Genomic DNA, 18461 nt, shown 5'->3' with positions numbered 1-18461 from the left:
CAGCACCTTTTCACCGCTGCTGGTGGAGACCCTTCTACTCTGAAGGCCTTCACTGACTTCACTAATATGGAGGGGTGAGCCTTCCCTGGCAGCGCTTCTGTGTCCGGGCGCCGGATGGCGTCCTAACGAGAAGCCGCTGCCCCCCGACCGACTCCAGAGGCAGATTACCGGCCTGACGGCCTGTGTGCCTCACAATCTGCGGCGGCGGTCAACAACCTCGCCCTGCTCTCCTCTGCCCTGATCTCCTTGTCGGCTGGCAGGGAGGTTTACGGCCCGGAGGAGGCCGCAAGATGGCTGACGGTTTCCCGCATCTCCAGCGCCATCCTCCAGCTATGCCAGCCGATAGCCGTTTCGGCCGGCCGGCATATGGTATGGGCCACCATGATTCAGAGGGTCATATGGCTCTCTCACACTGCGGTGCCGGAACGAGAGCGGGCCAGCCTCGTCCAGGGCCCATTAGCTTCAAATGGACTAATTGGGCCCCGGTTCTCGGAGGTGCTCGCGTACCAGCAGTCCGTCCGTGAGAATCGTTCCCGGTTCGGGGCGATTCTCACAGGCTCCTTACTCCCTAAAGAGCGATATTCCTCTAGGCTGCCTCTTTCCCCCCCTCAGCCCGATGGCTGTAGGGTGGCGGCCGGACGGGTGTTAACATAACCTCTGGTTCACCTGCTTCTAAGAAGCAGGTCCCTTTGAGCTTCGTGGGTGGACTGGCGACTCATTACACAAGCCCGTAGATACGGGCGCTTGTACCAGTCCCCTAGTTCCCTACATTATCCCCTCTACCTCCCTTCTACAGTCTGTGGAAGGTGAGAAGACGGGTCTGTGGTTACAGCCAGCGGACATCGCGCGGGCACGAGTGCAGCGGCTAGACGGGTCGCTGCCTGTAGCTCTGTAACGTCTACCACGCTCACTGAGCCTCCTCCCTTTCATGGGATGCCCCCATTTGTTCACACACAGTGTGGAGGCGGTAGGGGCCGAGGAATACGGGTTATTCCTGGACAGCGTTCCTCAGCTGTCAGCTCGCCCTCTCTCCGACCGCTATGCGTGTTGGCAAGAGCGGTGCAAACCATCTCTTTCCTGGGTTTTGCCATCAACTGGGAAAAGAGCTTCCCGCTCCACGGCCGGCAGATAATCTACTTGGGGCTTTGCCTACACTGAGCCGCCATGACAGCGATGCTCTCGCCTCCTCGGCGAGACGCCATCCTGTTGGCACTCTCCCGCTTTCGCGTTCTCAGAAACGTGACCACACTGCCCACCATGCGCCTGTTAGGGCTGATGGCAGCCGCCCATCCCGTGGTTCCTCTGGGTCTCCTCTTTATGCGCAGACTCCAGCGGTGGTTTGCTCGCTAACGGTTGGACCCCATGCGACACAAGCTCAGGATGCTCCTCTTACCCCGTACGGTGTCACCAGACCTGGAATATTGGGGAAACCCCCCCTGCCCTTCTGGGGTGTTCCCCTGGGCAAAGTGACGTCCTACGAAGTGGTCTTCACGGAAGCCTCGTTCCCGGGTTGGGGAGGAACGTGCCTCTCTCACTCGTTGGGAGGTGAGTGCCCCCAACACATATATGTGCTGGAACTCGTCGCTGGGAGGAAAGTGCTGCTGCATTTCTTTCACCTGGTACGTGGCGGCCACGTTCTGATCAGGACAGACAGCGTGTCGGCGGCGGCATACATAAACAGACAGGGGGGAGTGCGCTTCTCTGCTCTCCACCAAAAGGCGGTCGAGCTCTGGCTTGGGGCTCAACAGTATCTCCTCAGTCTGAGAGCCCTGCATATCGCGGGCGCCCAGAACTTCGGGGACCTCATGTCTCGCGGCGGTCCCCGCCGAGACGATTGGCGGTTACATCCCGACATTGTCAGACTGATCTGGCAGAGGTTCAGGACGGCTCAGGTGGACCTGTTCGCGTGCAGGGAGAACACACTGCAGGTGGTGGTTCTCTCTCAACCCTCGGGATCTTCCCGAAGGTTGAGAGGGGTAGATGCATTGGCACACACACCTTGGCCGCGGGTTCTCTTGTATGCGTTTCCTCCGCTCCAGCTGATCCTTCGTCTTCTGGAACGGGTCAGACAGGAGAGATTGTCCCTGATTATAGTGGCTCCAGAGAACCGCCCAGCTCTGTGGTTTCCAGAGCTAGCGGCGCGCTCTCACGGACGGCGCCGTGGCCGGTACCGTTCGGATTGGATGCGCTTTCACAGGCCCACGGGACAGTGCACCACCCGATATATCGGGACGGCTGTTGGTTTGGCTCCTGAGAGGTTGATCCTGCAGGAAAAAGATTTAACTGAAGCGGTTATCAACAATATCCAGGGTGCTCGTGCACCTTCTACTTCTTCCCTCTATGCGGCGAAGTGGTGCGCTTTCTCTGATTGGTGTGACAGGAACGACGCTGTCCCATCTCAATGCGAGATGGGACATTTCTACAATACTTTTCCACTATCAAGGTCTATGCGGCAGCCTTTTCGGCTGGCCATGCAGGCTGTGATGGTGGACCGATCTTCCGACATCCACTGGTCAAGAGATTCTTGCCATGTTTGTTTTATTTAGTTTTCTGAACGTTGATTAAATGAATCGCAGGGACTGGCATTTGACATGGGTGCTTTACTTCCTGGTTTGCCGGGGCGCATTCTGGGAGCTGTAGTTTCCTATTGCGGAGAAAGACTAGATGCACCTTTGCAAAGGCTGTTGGGTAGGATTTGAATATAGCGCATAATTGACATTTGAAACGTGTACATTAATGATTATGAATTATTATTATTATATATTTGTATTTTGATGAATGCAGGTGATGTTTGTGTAATGCACATGAGAAGTGTAACATTGCATTCCTTATTTTCCAGATTTATTACCTGCTTTCCCTTTGTGAAAAAATAAACAAACAAAAGTGGAATACTGAGTAATATCCTTTGTACACCGGGTTACCCCTTCCGTGGGGAGAAAACGATAGTTATGTTATTATAACTCTAGTTCTATGATTGTAGCCGTCTAGGCTTCGCCTTATGGGCTTGTCCCGTGCGTGCGCCTGCGCGCGCTGAAAATTCAAAGTATGCACCTATCAGCGTGGGCACCGCCCACATTTCCCACGGTATCGTGTCTATATAACGCGGTGTATACCGTCGCTCATCCTCCAAGCTTTTCTTTCAGCAATTGGAGGGTACAGCAGGTGGGAAACTAGACGGCTACGCCTACAATCATAGAACTAGAGTTATAATAACATAACTATCGTTCTATTTCATGTAGGCTACGCCGTCTAGGCTTCGCCTTATGGGCTAAGGTGAAGCTGCGAGCGGAGCCCAACACATTAAGACTCAAAAAGCCAAGGAAGTGTAAAACACAACAGCTTTATAAAAAACTAATTCCTCCTAGATCAAGCAAGGCAATGATCAAGGGAGAAAAAAGTGAGTCTGTAAAGACTCACTTTAGGTTTCCATTAGGTCCGCTACCACCGGGGGCGGAGCTACGGAATTCGGCTCTCCAATAATGGGACTCTCTCGGCCGTTTCTTATTTGAAGAAAACGGCGGGAGTGCCATACTGGTAAACAAAACCACCAGACAATTGGTGAGCCAATAGAAAACCCCCTAGCCTGTTTTTCATTTGAAAAAAGGTGGGAGAGTAAGACTGGTAATCAAGTCCAACTCGCCAGCCGGCGAGAGGAAATCCAACCACGACGCTTTAAAGAACATGTCTATATTCTTAAGCCGTAAAAGGGGTCCCGGACTCTAGCACAGAGTTGCCGAGTGAGCCCCTGGACATGTCTAACATGTAAAAACGGACAAAGGGGCCGGGGGAAGACCAAGACGCAGCCGCGCAGATGTCTTCCACCGAAACGCCCTTGAGTAGAGCCGTTGAAGCGGCCACGCTCCGTGTGGAGTGAGCTTTAACGCCCAACGGTGGCGCCAAGCCCTGCCGAGAGTAGGCTAGGCAAACACCCTCACATACCCAGCGAGAAAACCGCTGCTTAGAGAGAGCGCGGCCCCTGCTAGCGTCGCTATAACACACAAACAACTGTTGTGTGGAGCGGAACGCTGCCGAGCGATTCACGTACATAGCCAACGCCCGAACCGGGCACAGGAGATGCAACTCCGCCTCCGCCTCACTAGAATGAGGCGGGGGGTGAAAAGCCTTAAGCACAATATCCCTCGACCGAAAAGAACTATTAATGTTCTTCGGGAGGAACGCAGGATTAGGTCTGAGCAACGCAAAGGAGCTGTCCTCGTTTAGCAACAAGCAACTCGGGCTGACAGACAGAGCGGTTAGCTCACCGGCCCGCTTGGCAGAAACCAAGGCCAACAAGAGCGCCGTCTTAAATGACAGGGCATCCAAAGGGGCCTGAGAGAGAGGCTCGAAAGGATCCCTGGACAATCCGCGCAACACGGTGGGGAGATCCCAGCGTGGTGTAAGCACGCGTGAAACAGGCCTAACCCGTCTAGCCCCACGCAAGAATCTCTTGACCAGTGGATGGCTGAAGATCGGTCCACCATCACAGCCTGCATGGCCATCCGAAACGGCTGCCGCATAGACCTTGATAGTGGAGAAGGCCAAACCTTTTTCCAATAAGTTTTGCAGAAACGAAAGCACGCTTCCCACCTCGCATTGAGATGGGACAGCGTGGTTCGTCTCACACCAATTAGAGAAGGCGCACCACTTAGAGCCGCATAGAGGGAAGAAGTAGAAGGCGCACGAGCACTCTGAATAGTGTTGAAAACCGTCTCAGGCAAACCTTTGCCCTGCAGGATCAACCTCTCAGGAGCCAAACCAACAGCCGTCCCGAGACATCGGGCGGGTGGTGCACCGTCCCGTGGGCCTGTGAAAGCGCATCCGGCCTGAATGGTACTGGCCAAGGCGCCGACCGCGAGAGCGCGGCCAGCTCTGGAAACCACAGAGCTGAACGGTTCTCCGGGGCCACTAATATCAGGGACAGTCTCTCCTGTCTGACCCGTTCCAGAAGAGGAAGGATCAGCTGGAGCGGGGGAAACGCATACAAGAGAACCCGCGGCCAAGGTGTGTGTGTCAACGCATCTACCCCCAACGGGGGAAGATCCCGAGGGCTGAGGGAGAACCACCACCTGCAGTGCGTGTTCTCCCGGGACGCGAAGAGGTCCACCTGCGCTGTCCCGAACCTCTGCCAGATCAGTCTGACAATGTCGGGATGTAACCGCCACTCGTCTCGGCGGGGACCGCCTCGAGACATGAGGTCCGCCCCAAAGTTCTGGGCGCCCGCGATATGCAGGGCTCTCAGAGCCAGAGCTCGACCGCCTTTCGGTGGAGAGCAGGGGAGCGGACTCCCCCCTGTCTGTTGATGTACGCCGCCGCCGACACGCTGTCTGTCCTGATCAGAACGTGGCGGCCGCTCACCAGGTGAAAGAAATGCAACAGCACTTTCCTCACAGCGTCGAGCTCCAACACATTTATGTGTGCTGTAGGGGGCGTGCGCCACTCGTCTCCGACCGAGTGAGAGAGGCACGTTCCTCCCCAACCCGTCAACGAGGCGTCCGTGAAGACCACTACGTAGGACGCCACCCTGCCCAGGGGAACACCCTTGAGAAGGGCGGAGGGTCCTTTCCAATATTCCAGGTTTGGCGACACCGAAAGGGGGACGAGGAGCACCCTGAGCTTGTGTCGCCTGGGGTCCAACCGTTGGCGAGCAAACCACCGCTGGAGTCTGCGCATAAAAAGCAGACCCAGGGGGACCACGGGGTGGGCAGCTGCCATCAGCCCCAACAGGCGCATGGTGGACAGTGCGGTCAAGTTTCTGCGAACGTGAAAACGGGAGAGCGCCGACAGGATGGCGTCTCGCCGAGGAGGCGAAAGCATCGCAATCATGGTGGCTGAGTCTAGGCAAAGCCCCAAGTAGACTGTCTGCCGGCTAGGGAGCGGGGAGCTCTTCTCCCAGTTGATGGCAAAACCCAGGAAGGAGAGATGGTTTATCACCAACATGGTGTCCCTTCTCGCGGTCTCTTCTGAGTTGCTCAGAATAAGCAGATCGTCTAGGTAGAAGAGAATCCTCTTTCCCTGACGTCTGAGCGGTTCCAACGCCGTCTCCACACACTTCGAGAAGGTGCGCGGAGCCAGGGAATAGCCGAACGGCAGACACTGGTACTCGTACGCCATCCCCATAAAGGCAAAGCGGAGAAACTTCCTGTGCGCCTGCCGAACAGGGACGTGGAAGTAAGCATCCTTGAGATCCAGGGATGTGAACCAATCGCCCTCTCTCACACACCGGAACAATGCTCCGACCGTGAGCATTCTGAACTTCCTCGTGGCAACGAATCTGTTGAACACGCGAAGATCCAGAATAGGTCTCATTTCCCCTGACTTCTTGGAAACCAGGAAGTAGCGGGAATAAAAACCTAGGTGAGACTCGTGGGGGGGAACGACAGTGATGGCCCCCTTTACCAAGAGACGTGCCACCTCTGCTGCCAGAGCCGTGCTCGCAGCCGGGTCCCGTAGCGTGGTCTCCACCAACCCCATAAAGGGTGGGGGACGACGCTTGAACTGTATGGGATGGCCCCATCTCAACGTGGTGTCCAACCACGATGGCAGAACGCACCGCTCTTGCCAACACGCATAGCGGTTGGAGAGAGGGCGAGCCGACAGCTGAGGAAGACCGTCCAGGAATAACCCGTATTCCTCTGCCCCTACCGCCTCCACACTGCGTGTGAACCAAGGGGGGCTTCCCACGAAAGGGAGGAGGCTCAGCGAGCGTAGGAGACGTACCAGAACTAGCAGCTGTAAAAACAACGAGCTGTCTAGACGTCGCGCTCGTGCCCGCTGAACAGGGAGCGAGCCGTCCGGCCGCAGCACCTGTGCGCATGCGCTGTCCGCAGGCTGTAGCCACAGCGCGCGGACCCATCTCCTCACCTATAATGTGGGGAACCAGGAGACCGGTACAAGCGGCCGTATCCACGGGCTCGTGCAACGAGTCTCTGATCCGTCCATGAGGCTCCAAGGGACGCCGCTTCTTAGAAGCAGGTGAACCAGAGGCCATGTGAACACGCCGTCCGACCGTCACCCTACAGCCACCGGGCTGAGAGGGGGAAATAGGCAACATGGAGGAGCGCACCACAAGCGTAGGACGCAGGTGGCCTGGGGAATATCGCTCTTTAGGTACCATGTACTGCCGTTCGGCCGAACGGTCTTTACTCTTTTCTTTAATAGGGAAAGAAAAAGTAGGAGCAAGCGTCCGGAACTTCCCGGTCCGTGGCGCTGCTGCTCTCCCCGTGCGCGGCGGCTGCGGCTGCTGCACCGGGGCTGGAGTCGGAGGCGGTCCCATGGAACGCTGGGACCGGCCTAGACCGCGCTTCCTCTCAGCCTGCTGGCGGGAGGAGCCCGTGAGAATCGTCCCGAACCGGGAACGATTCTCACGGACTGACTGCTGGTGCGCGAGCACCTCGGAGAACCTGGGACCAAATAGGCCATCCGGCGCTAGTGGACCCTGGACGAGGCTGGCCCGCTCTCGTTCCGGCACCGCAGTGTGGGAGAGCCATATGACCCTTTGAATCATGGTAGCCCACGCCATATGCTGGCCGGCCGAAACGGCTATCGGCTGGCATAGCTGGAGGATGGCGCTGGAAAAGCGGGAAACCGCCAGCCATCTCGCGGCTTCCTCCGGGCCGTAGGCCTCCCTGTCAGCCGACAAGGAGACCATGGCAGAGGAGAGCAGGGCGATGTTGTTGACCGCCGCCGCGGATTGAGAGGCACAAACGAACACCCTGTCCGTTAGGCCGACAATCTGCTTCTGGAGGCGGTCGGGGGGCAGCGGCTTTTCGTTAAGGAGCCCGGCGCCCGGACAGAGAAGCGCTGCCAGGGGAGGCTCCAGGCGAGGGATCCCCCTCGCCTGAGTATCGGCCCACCCCTCCACGTTGGTGAAATCCGTGTAGGATCTTACCGGAGCCTTCAGGGTCGAAGGGTCCTCACCGGCAGCAATAAACAAGTGCTGCAAAGGCGGGAACAAGGGGCACTGGGTAACCCGCCGGGAAAAAGATGGGGTGCGAAAGCACTCGCCCTGCATATCGTCAGATACGGGGGCGAGAGGCGGGACCGGCATGTCTGGAATCCCTTTGATGGCCGCCGCCTCACCCATGATCTCCCGGAAGAGATCGGTCATCCGGCGCGGACCCTCGTGTTGTATGACGGTGGCGGTTGTAACCCGAGAGCGCGAAAAACCGGACGCAGAGTCGCCGAAGACGTCGTCCAGGGAGGCGTCGATGATGCCATCGTCGACGTCAGGTCCGAACAGGTCGATGGCGTCAGCCATTTCCACCGCAGGGGAAAAGAAGAGATGCCTGGAGAGGATCCCCTCTTCAGGCAGCTCCCGGCAGGCGACACAGGAGACGGGGGCCGCCATAGCAGCCGCGGCGTGGTCGGCGCCGAGGCACCAAAAGCACGCCAAGTGCCCGTCACCCTGAAAAGGAGTCCTGAAAAGGACCTAGCTCTAGGAGCGCTCTCGGGTGGCCCTGAAAAGGGCCGTTTGTCCGCGGCCTCGCCCGAGCCGCTGCCACCGGCTTGGGAGATCCGTGTTGAAGTTCTCATCTTCTTAATTGTAGTTCTCAATTTCTCGCTGATAAGCACAAGTGCTGAAAGAAAAGGGAGGATGAGCGACGGTATACACCGCGTTATATAGACACGATACCGTGGGAAATGTGGGCGGTGCCCACGCTGATAGGTGCATAGTTTGAATTTTCAGCGCGCGCACGGGACAAGTCCATAAGGCGAAGCCTAGACGGCGTAGCCTACATGAAATAGAACGGAACAGTGGGGCTAGACGGGTAGGCCTGTTTCGCGCGTGCTTACACCACGCTGGGATCTCCCCACCGTGTTGCGCGGGTTGTCCAGGGACCCTTTCGAGCCTGTCTCAGGCCCCTTTGGATGACCTGTCCTTTAAAACGGCACTCTTATTGGTTTTGGTTTCTGCCAAGTGGGCCTGTTAGTTGACCGCTCTGTCTGTCAGCCCAAGCTACTACAGCTAAACGAGGACAGCTCCTTTGCGCTGCTCAGACCTAATCCTGCGTTCCTCCAAAAGAACATTAATAGTTCTTTCCGGTCGAGAGACATTGTGCTTAAGGCTTTTCACCCCCCGCCTCATTTTTGTGAGGCAGAAGCGGAGTTGCATCTCCTGTGCCCGGTGCGGGCGCTGGCTATGTACGTGAATACGCTCGGCCGTGATCCGCTCCACACAACAGTTGTTTTTGTGTTATAGTGACGCTAGCAGAGGCCGTCTCTCTAAACAGCGGTTTTCTCGCTGGATATGTGAGGGTGTTTACTTAGCCTACTCTCGGCAGGGCTTAGCGCCACCATAGAGTGGCGAAGTCACGCCCCTTCCGGTAGGGCTCATGAGACCTATGAGATCGAAAAATATGAATGGGTGTCAATGGAGAGAAAATAATTATTTTCTGGTCCCGGTCTTTATATGCCCTGGATTACACATATGTTGTTTGTGGATTTAAAGGATAATTTTTCATGCAAAGAGTTCGACCGTTTATTGTGCAATTGTTCAGATAAAGGCTGTAGAGAAAACACAACGAGAAAGACTACACGGCTCGTATGTGACGTCACGCTCCCTGCGACTGGCGTGGAGAAGACCGACAATCTTCCCATCGGCATAACTGAAACTCTGCACGTGCCCCGACTTATAATGGTTTTCACCTCTTTCGATGCTTTTATCCTCCCCTTGGAAAAAGCGGTGAAGTGGGGCAGAGAGATCGCCATCTCTGTGCCGAGTTCCAAGGGCGGGTGTGGTGACGTATATCATATGAAAAAAATTATCATTTAAATCCACAAACAACATATGTGTAATCCAGGGCATATAAAGACTGGGACCAGAAAATAATTATTTTCTCTCCATTGACACCCATTCATATTTTTCAATCTCATAGGTCCCATGAGCCCTACCGGAAGGGGCGTGACTTCGCCACTCTATTGGGAGTTAATGCTCACTCGACACGGGGCGTGGCCGCTTCTAATAAAATAGAATATAGGCATGTTCTTTTAAGCGGCATCGTTAAAATTCCTCTCGCCGGATGGCGAGTTGGACTTGACTGCCAGTATTTCTCTCCCGCCGTTTTTCAAATGAAAAACGGACTAGAGGGGTTCCTATTTGCTCGCCAATTGACTTGTTGGTTTTGTTTGCCGGTATAGCACTCCCGCCGTTTTTTTCAAATAAGAAACAGACGAGAGAAGCCCCTTATTGGAGAGCTGAACTCCATAGCTCCGCCCCCGGTGGTAGCGGACCTAATGGAAACCGTATTACTCTGGTTTTTCTCTTCACTTTTCATGGATTCCATGAAGCACGGATTGGGGCCGGAGTCTTTACAGACTCACTTTTTTCTCTTGATCATCGCCTTGCTTGATCTAGGAGGAATTCATTTTTTATTAAGCTGTTGTGTTTTGCACATCCTCGGCTTTCTTGAGTCTTATGTGCCCTGGTGACTTAAGTTTTTTGACTGGGGTCCAGCAGGAGTACATTGATTGGGCTCTGCTCCCAGCTTCGCCTTAGCCCATAAGGCGAAGCCTAGACGGAGTAGCCTACATGAGATAGAACGATAGTTATGATATTATAACTCTAGTTCTATGATTGTAGGCGTATAGCCATCTAGTTTCCCACCTGGCGTTTTTACATGTAAAAAACAGGTGGGGCTAGGCTAATATTTTTTATTCTTTTAAACGACGAACCAGTGTTCATGACGTCACCTGTTTATTTTCACAGTCGTGGCGATCTTTGTAGACATTGACTCCGTCTGCTCCCGGCTATCCTGCACAACACGGGACTATGTAAAAATCTAGTTCAACATCTGACCTGTGAAGGGCAGTAATACGCTAAACGGCGTCTAAACTGCCGAAAAATGGTAGACCCCTTTAAACTGCCGAAAAATGGTAGACCCCTTCACTTTGATTAGTGTTGCTACTGGCTTTTCAGGCATACAGACATCCATCCAAACAAATTACGGGGCATTTTAATTTTGTTTGAAATTCATTTTTGGAAAAAGTTACAGCCCTAATATATTACAAATAAAAATGGTAATTTTCATAAAAAAGCAAAAGTATTTCAAAATAGAGATTGAGCTTCCTTCATTGGTCTTACTTACGGGTCAATAGGTGCGTTTCCATCCCCCTGATTTTATGCAAACTTTGAAGTATCGAATCAGTAAACGGTGATGGAAACACAAAAATTTGCATTAAAATCCTCTAATTCGCAAAAAGGTTTATCCGCTCGCTTGAGGTGGTTTTTGAGAAATGCGAAGGAGAGTAAATTCGCAAAATGGGAGATGGAAACACACTTTTCGAAACAGCTGTGACGTAGCGAACTTTGAACACACAGGACTGACAGTCTTTCCGATTTCCGCATAACGACCGGCCATAGCAACCCTGCCGACATCAACGTGTAACGTCATCACCCTATTCCGCTCCAACCACTTGATGGAAACGCACGTAATTCGAATTACTTTTTTGCGAACTTTCTAAAGATTTGCATCACCTTTTTAGATGGAAACGCAGCTAGTGTCCCATGTGTTTTTTGCTATTTTTCCCCTGTTAAAAGGGTTTTCCTGGGAGTTTTTACTCAGTGGATGTGAGGGTTTAAGGGAAGAGGATGTTGTTATGATGCTCATGCTATGTAAAACCCTTTGGGACAAACTGTTTTTTAAAAACGGGCTAGGGCCTATACAAATAAAATTGAGCATCATAACAACATCCTCTTTCCTTAAATCTTCACATTCACTGAGTAAAAACTCCCAGGAAAACCTTTTAACAGGGGGAAAATTGCAGTTGGTGCAGAGGGATGGAGCTGTGGAGAATCTGGAAACACAGAGAGACTGTGAGACGCCAAACTACAAGGTGCGAAAGGTGACGGGGGGGAGATTCTACTTAAATGTAGTTAGAGGTCTGCCTCTCTGACCCATGGAGAGAGCTGGTTCCACAGTAAAGGAGCCCAGTAACTGAAGGCTCTACTTCCCACTCTGTTTTTAGAGATACTGGGAGTCACTAACATACCCGCATTCTGGGAGCCAATAAAAACATTTAATAAGTCTCTGAATGACTCATTATTGTGCATTTAAAGATGTATATTATTAAATTACAGCATTATTTGTTTTGTCGCGGGATGACAATACAAGACTTCCATGAATGTGCATTTGAGAGAGTTTGCTTTGTATTCCAGCTGGCCTGTTATCAGCAAATTTCTATAGGCTACTATAGATCCATTTCAAAACATGTTCTAAGTAGGCTATAGGACAAAGCATAATACATCCAGGAGTGAGTGAAGCTTGCCACACACCCCAGCTCGATCCCTCCGCTCAACTACCTCAGCTGGACGCCTGGTACCGCCATCGTTAAGAGCTAGGGGCAGGGGCGGACTGGCCATCGGGAATACCGGGGACATCCCCGGTGGGCCGATGGCCCAAAATGCTATAATGTACCGGCCCACGCCCATCATCGCATCAGCCCTACAATGGTTAACGCAGCGGCACAAGTGTATATACCTCCAAGAGCTATACCTATCTAATTGCAATCGCACTGACTGACTTTTATACTGCTACTCGCAATCGGTCTTTACACTCATGGTGACTATTTTTCGTTGTTTTTTTTAAGTGTCTTCTAATATGTGTTTTACAGACTTCGGAAGTCCAAAGTAAGAAAAGATCTCCACCTTATTAATAAACACCTCTAAATTGGTTCTTACACAGCCGAAGTGTTCTCAGCTGTGCGGATTGAGGTAGAGAATTTGGATTTGCATACATACACGCAACGCGGCACCCAGTTCTACGCATGCGCTCAACCCATGAGGAGAAAGGGATTGTTAGCGGCGAATGTCTCCAGCTTGAGACCCGCTGAGGGACCACCGCCGGAGGCGGGGGTGCCTAAGCGCTGCCCGGCAACGATCCCTTTCTCCTCCTTGTCGTGGTTCAGTCTACTTCACATTGATGAGGACGTTGAAGAACCAGGAACGTCGGAGAACCCAACGTGGTCGTTTGAGATTCATAATATCGGCTCACACATCTTTTGGCCGTTATAATATTATGATATAGATATCTATGTAGGCTATATGATAATATTTTGATATAGAGCTCCAGGACTCCCGTGTGTTCTAGAATATTTACAGAACACGGCTAAAGGCTGTGTGCGCCTCGCCATTGCGATACATCCACTGTAAACAGAGCGAATGGTACCGTGGCTGCAAGCTGCTCAGGGCCACACCCCCACCCTCCTCCTTGACCCGCCTCGCTCCTCCTCATTTGCATTATAGCTACAGACACCAAAACAGCGCATTTGGGGGAAGCTCAATGTGCGACTGGCTCGGAGTGGCTGTAACTGCACCACGGCTGAATTTCGGGAACGTCGTTATGTAACTTACTGTTTTGTTATGCACCTTCAGCAACCCTACACACACAAACAATCACACACCCAGCATGCAACACTACTGATACCACTGATGTTCACACCCCATCGTATGTTCTGTTCTGTTCATTTCTAATATATTGTTCATGCTAATTCTACCCTCTGATTCCAGTTTCTTTATTGTGTGGTCTTTCTCTGCTGACATTCATTCCTTAAGGCTTTGTAGTTATACTTGTATAACCATCTGATACTAGCCAAGAGTTAAGCATATTCATCTAGCAAACTATACCTACCTTGGAGTGTTACAATAGCCAATAATCATTTTATTCCATGTGTCCATCCAGGCAAATTGGTGGATCCAAATGTTATTAAAAAACAAACATACATATATGATGTAATTTCTTTGTAATCATCCAAAATAATGTTAAGTGTATGGGTATTTTTCCCAGAAGGCCACTGACTGTTCGATGCGCGCGATCCATTGAGTGGGCAACGCGGCGTGTACTTAGTGGGCCGCGCGCCGTGTATTGAGTGGGCCGGTCTGACAGAAACTCCCGGGCCACTTTTTCCCCCCAGTCCGCCCCTGGCTAGGGGAAAACCAAATCATAGGCTAGATTCACCTGAAATTATTCAAATGGATGCTTACAACTTCCCATATTGAATAATATTTTTATATTTATTTTTGACTTGGCCCCATGTTCGTAGGAGCAAACATGGGGCCCCACATAAATGGGGGTAAAAGGGATGATGATACATAATATTTTTTAGACAATATGCAGAATCTTTTCACTTACGAATTAACACGGTCGGCTATTTTTTGCCAGCACGCCACCCTAGCCATATTATGGGCAACCGTGTTCCCCTTGGCTGTGATTTGAACTTTGAATTCCTCGTAGGAGTTCATAATAATACACTGCTCGCCTTGGATGAAATACACCGCTCTCGCGTGATTTATTTTGCATAAGGGTGAGTCAAATGACGCGATAAACGCCCCTTTTATGTGAACGCGCATTGAACCTAAAGCGGAAAACCTGGTTCAACTAATTGAATCTAAAGTGAGCTTCGTAGCTATCCTTTCTGTACCGACAGCGATATATTGATGCACTTCTTATGACAAATGTACTTATTGTAAGTCGCTTTGGATAAAAGCGTCTGCTAAATGCCCTAAATGTAAAAAAGCTTCGTGGTACCATTTATATGAAGGTATTATTGTAGCAAAAGTCTTTAGCACCTGTAACTGCAGAATTTGAATGCGTACACTAAAGTCACAGTAAATTTGAAGTCGTATATATTTATTTTGCATGTGTACTCTAAAGTCACAAATGTGTAACAGTACATTTGTAGTCGTAAAAAAAATATAAATATTTTTTATACCATTGTAAACACAAAATAGGGTCTACGAGTACGCTAATCTGTGTTACAGGTGCACAAATCCTTTTGCTACAATTATTGCAGCGCAGTTGGTGCAAAACACATTCGCACACCCGTGTTTCATAATCTGAGAACATGCCCAAAAGGTGTGCATTCGTAAACCCAAATTTGAACAAATGCATCAGAAGTTGCACATCTGTGAACGCTATGTTAATTCAGCATTTTAATGAGCGAGCACAAAACCATTTTACAACTGCTCGAATCTGCTCCTGCAAGTCTCAGCTGTGGGGTTTTTTGCAGGTTGTTTTGCAACACCCCTAGGTGGTAAATGTGTAGCAAAAGTATTCGTATCCGTAGATGACAGAGCGTCCGTGAGCGGGACAAAATAGTCCCGCCCATAATTTCCTAATCCAATGAAAATCGCCGGCAGGGATGCATTTCTCAAATTACAGTGACGGCTGGTGGTGATTTTGGGTGGGTGGGCTAAAGAATGCATTACATTTATCAATACTTCACAAGGTGACGCCATGAGGTCACCTTTATATCTCTGTTCATAACTTTCATATAATGTGAATGATTTTTAAACAAGATTAAGGTGTAGAGAAAGGCATTTCTTTATTTGAAGCACAATTATAAATAAAAAGAAAAATAAGGTGTTTAAAGTGCTTCACTGAGCTGAAATTGAACATTTCGAACTAAACCATTAAGCAAAATAAAACTTTTTTTGTGCTTAAAGTATTACACAATTAAAATGTTGACTGGTCTCCCTTTGCGCAAAATGCGGCTGTAGACGATCACACACTCTTTGGTAGAGACGTCTGTGTCGCCGTCAATCATGAAGGACATGTAGGCCTATGTGGCGTTTCCGACGTCCGCAGCTGTCTTTTGCTTTAAGGTGTCGCCCATTAGGCCTACTGCAATGAATTGTGCACATGCCATCTCATTGCTATAGGCCTACGTCGGGTTGATGTTTAATCCATTTCTCTTCATGAGAATAATTTCGGATTTAAATTGAGAATGGCAACTCCTCTTTGGCAATGTTGTATGCAACATTAAATGAGATCATTTCCGATTCCTTAGAGAACCTTATTGTTACTGCCTGTCGCTGAAATGCAGCTTGGAGAGGGGCCACTATCTCTACACACTTGTCACGTCATGTTGGGTTATTTAGACAGCTTTTTAAATGTTTCGATACGAAACGTAGTTGACCCGCTTACAAATGCACTATTACCGGCCATATTCTGACCGCACTCCTGACAGTAAATCTGTACATCGTTTGGTTGATGTGTCCCCAATCTTTTCACTTCCAATTTTTCCTCCAAAGACATTAAAGAAAACCGATTAGAAAGTAAATAATCCACTTCATTCATTTTCATGCTAACGCCCGCCATACTGCACTTGCGCTACTGTGCTGTGATTAGTCGAAGGACACTGTACTGTAGCTACTGTGCTAGGTCAGCCTTTGGGCTAAACTAATTTAGCCCAAATGGGAAGCATATGAAGGGGGCGTGTCAGGGCACCTGTCAATCAAACGTCAATGGAAGCTTACGCTACTGCGCTTGGGCTGAATACATATAGCCCATTCACAGGAAAAAAAACGAAGATATATATATCCTGGGTTTTTCTGTCACTTTTTGGTGCTGTTGCTCCTTTAGGTTCTACCAAAATTTAAAACAATATGTTCTAAGAATTTAATAATATATTTTCACTGTAAGAGGGCTTAGCCCTGTTAGCCCATTTATACCAGCCGTCCCTGACTGGGACCCATCGCGTGCCAGCCATGGAGCTATAAAGATCGCAGCATTCTTAGCGCGGTACGTTTCTTTCTGGAGAAGTGAAGAGGGCGTCTTACTGAACGGAGGTGGGTATCCTACATTATGTAAAATGAAATGACTTAGTTCAAGGGAATTCTCCCCAAAGTATTGCATTAACATTTCTGAATTTATGTTATGGCGACCATTACAATACATTCAAGGACATTTGCGGCATGTTAATGAAATACTTTGGGGGGAATTCACTTGAACTAAGTCATTTCATTTAACATAATGTAGGATACCCATCTCCGTTCAGTAGGACGCCCTCTTCACTTCTCCAGAAATAAACGTATCCCGTGCTGAGTATGCTGCGATCTTTATAGCTCCATGGCTGGCACGGGGTGGGTCCCAGACAGTGTAATTTGAGAAATGCATCCCTGCCGGCGATTTTCATTGGATTAGGAAATTATGGGCGGGACTATTTTGTCCCGCTCACGGACGCTCTGTCATCTACGGATACGAATACTTTTGCTACACATTTACCACCTAGGGGTGTTGCAAAACAACCTGCAAAAAACCCCACAGCTGAGACTTGCAGGAGCAGATTCGAGCAGTTGTAAAATGGTTTTGTGCTCGCTCATTAAAATGCTGAATTAACATAGCGTTCACAGATGTGCAACTTCTGATGCATTTGTTCAAATTTGGGTTTACGAATGCACACCTTTTGGGCATGTTCTCAGATTATGAAACACGGGTGTGCGAATGTGTTTTGCACCAACTGCGCTGCAATAATTGTAGCAAAAGGATTTGTGCACCTGTAACACAGATTAGCGTACTCGTAGACCCTATTTTGTGTTTACAATGGTATAAAAAATATTTATATTTTTTTTACGACTACAAATGTACTGTTACACATTTGTGACTTTAGAGTACACATGCAAAATAAATATATACGACTTCAAATTTACTGTGACTTTAGTGTACGCATTCAAATTCTGCAGTTACAGGTGCTAAAGACTTTTGCTACAATAATACCTTCATAGTTTGAAGACGAACACATCGCAATGGAACCTCCGACGGCGACGACCCATACGCTACAACATTCACGATAATGAACTACGAGAGCACTTACATACGTAGGCTAATAGTTAAAAGTAATACATTAATGCATTATGTTATTTACTCATATTAATTTTGACAACCTCTTGGTAGCCTACCCTGGAAAGCACATTTAACTGTGACTGATCCAAAACTAAGGAAATCCTTTACAGACTCAGTGAGCACAGCCTCGCCTTCGAGAGTGAAGGATATTGGATATATTGGATATATATTGAATATATCCAATATATATTTTCGATATATTGAATATATACTGTATATACTGTATATATTCAATATCCAGCCAATTTAGCCTGCCATATTCATCACCCATCTCCTATTTCTTGTTTGCAAAGTCTGAGAAAAGTATTGACGATCGAGTCGAGTGTTGAGTGTTACTGAAAAGACAACATTTTCTTCATTATGAAGTCTTCGGCTTTGAACTTCAGGTGACCATTCTCCAATTATCACGAAAGTTTAGGTGAGTGACAGCTCACAGGCCTGTGGTGGCCTGTGAAGGATATTGGATATATTGAATATATATTGAATATATCCAATATATATTTTGGATACATTGAATATATATTGAATATATATATATATATATATACTATATTCAATATCCAGCCAATTTAGCCTGCCATATTCAACCCCCCCTCCTATTTCCTGTTTGCAAAGTCTGAGACACTTCAAATTGTTTGGGCTTACATCCTTAGGTCACGGGATGTGACTGTAGAAATTTCAGACGTGTAGTCACAACAGGGGACATTTGGCGGGGGGGGGGGGTTGTATTTCGGCAGGCAATTTAGCCTGCCGTATTTCAACCCCCCCTCCTATTTCCTGTTTGCAAAGTCTGAGACACTTCAATTTTTTTGGGCTTACATCCCTAGGCCACTGGATGTGACT

The sequence above is a fragment of the Gadus macrocephalus genome, chromosome 21, assembly GCF_031168955.1.
Source record: "Gadus macrocephalus chromosome 21, ASM3116895v1".
Taxonomy (NCBI): domain Eukaryota; kingdom Metazoa; phylum Chordata; class Actinopteri; order Gadiformes; family Gadidae; genus Gadus; species Gadus macrocephalus.
Note: the sequence above shows the minus strand (reverse complement) of the source record.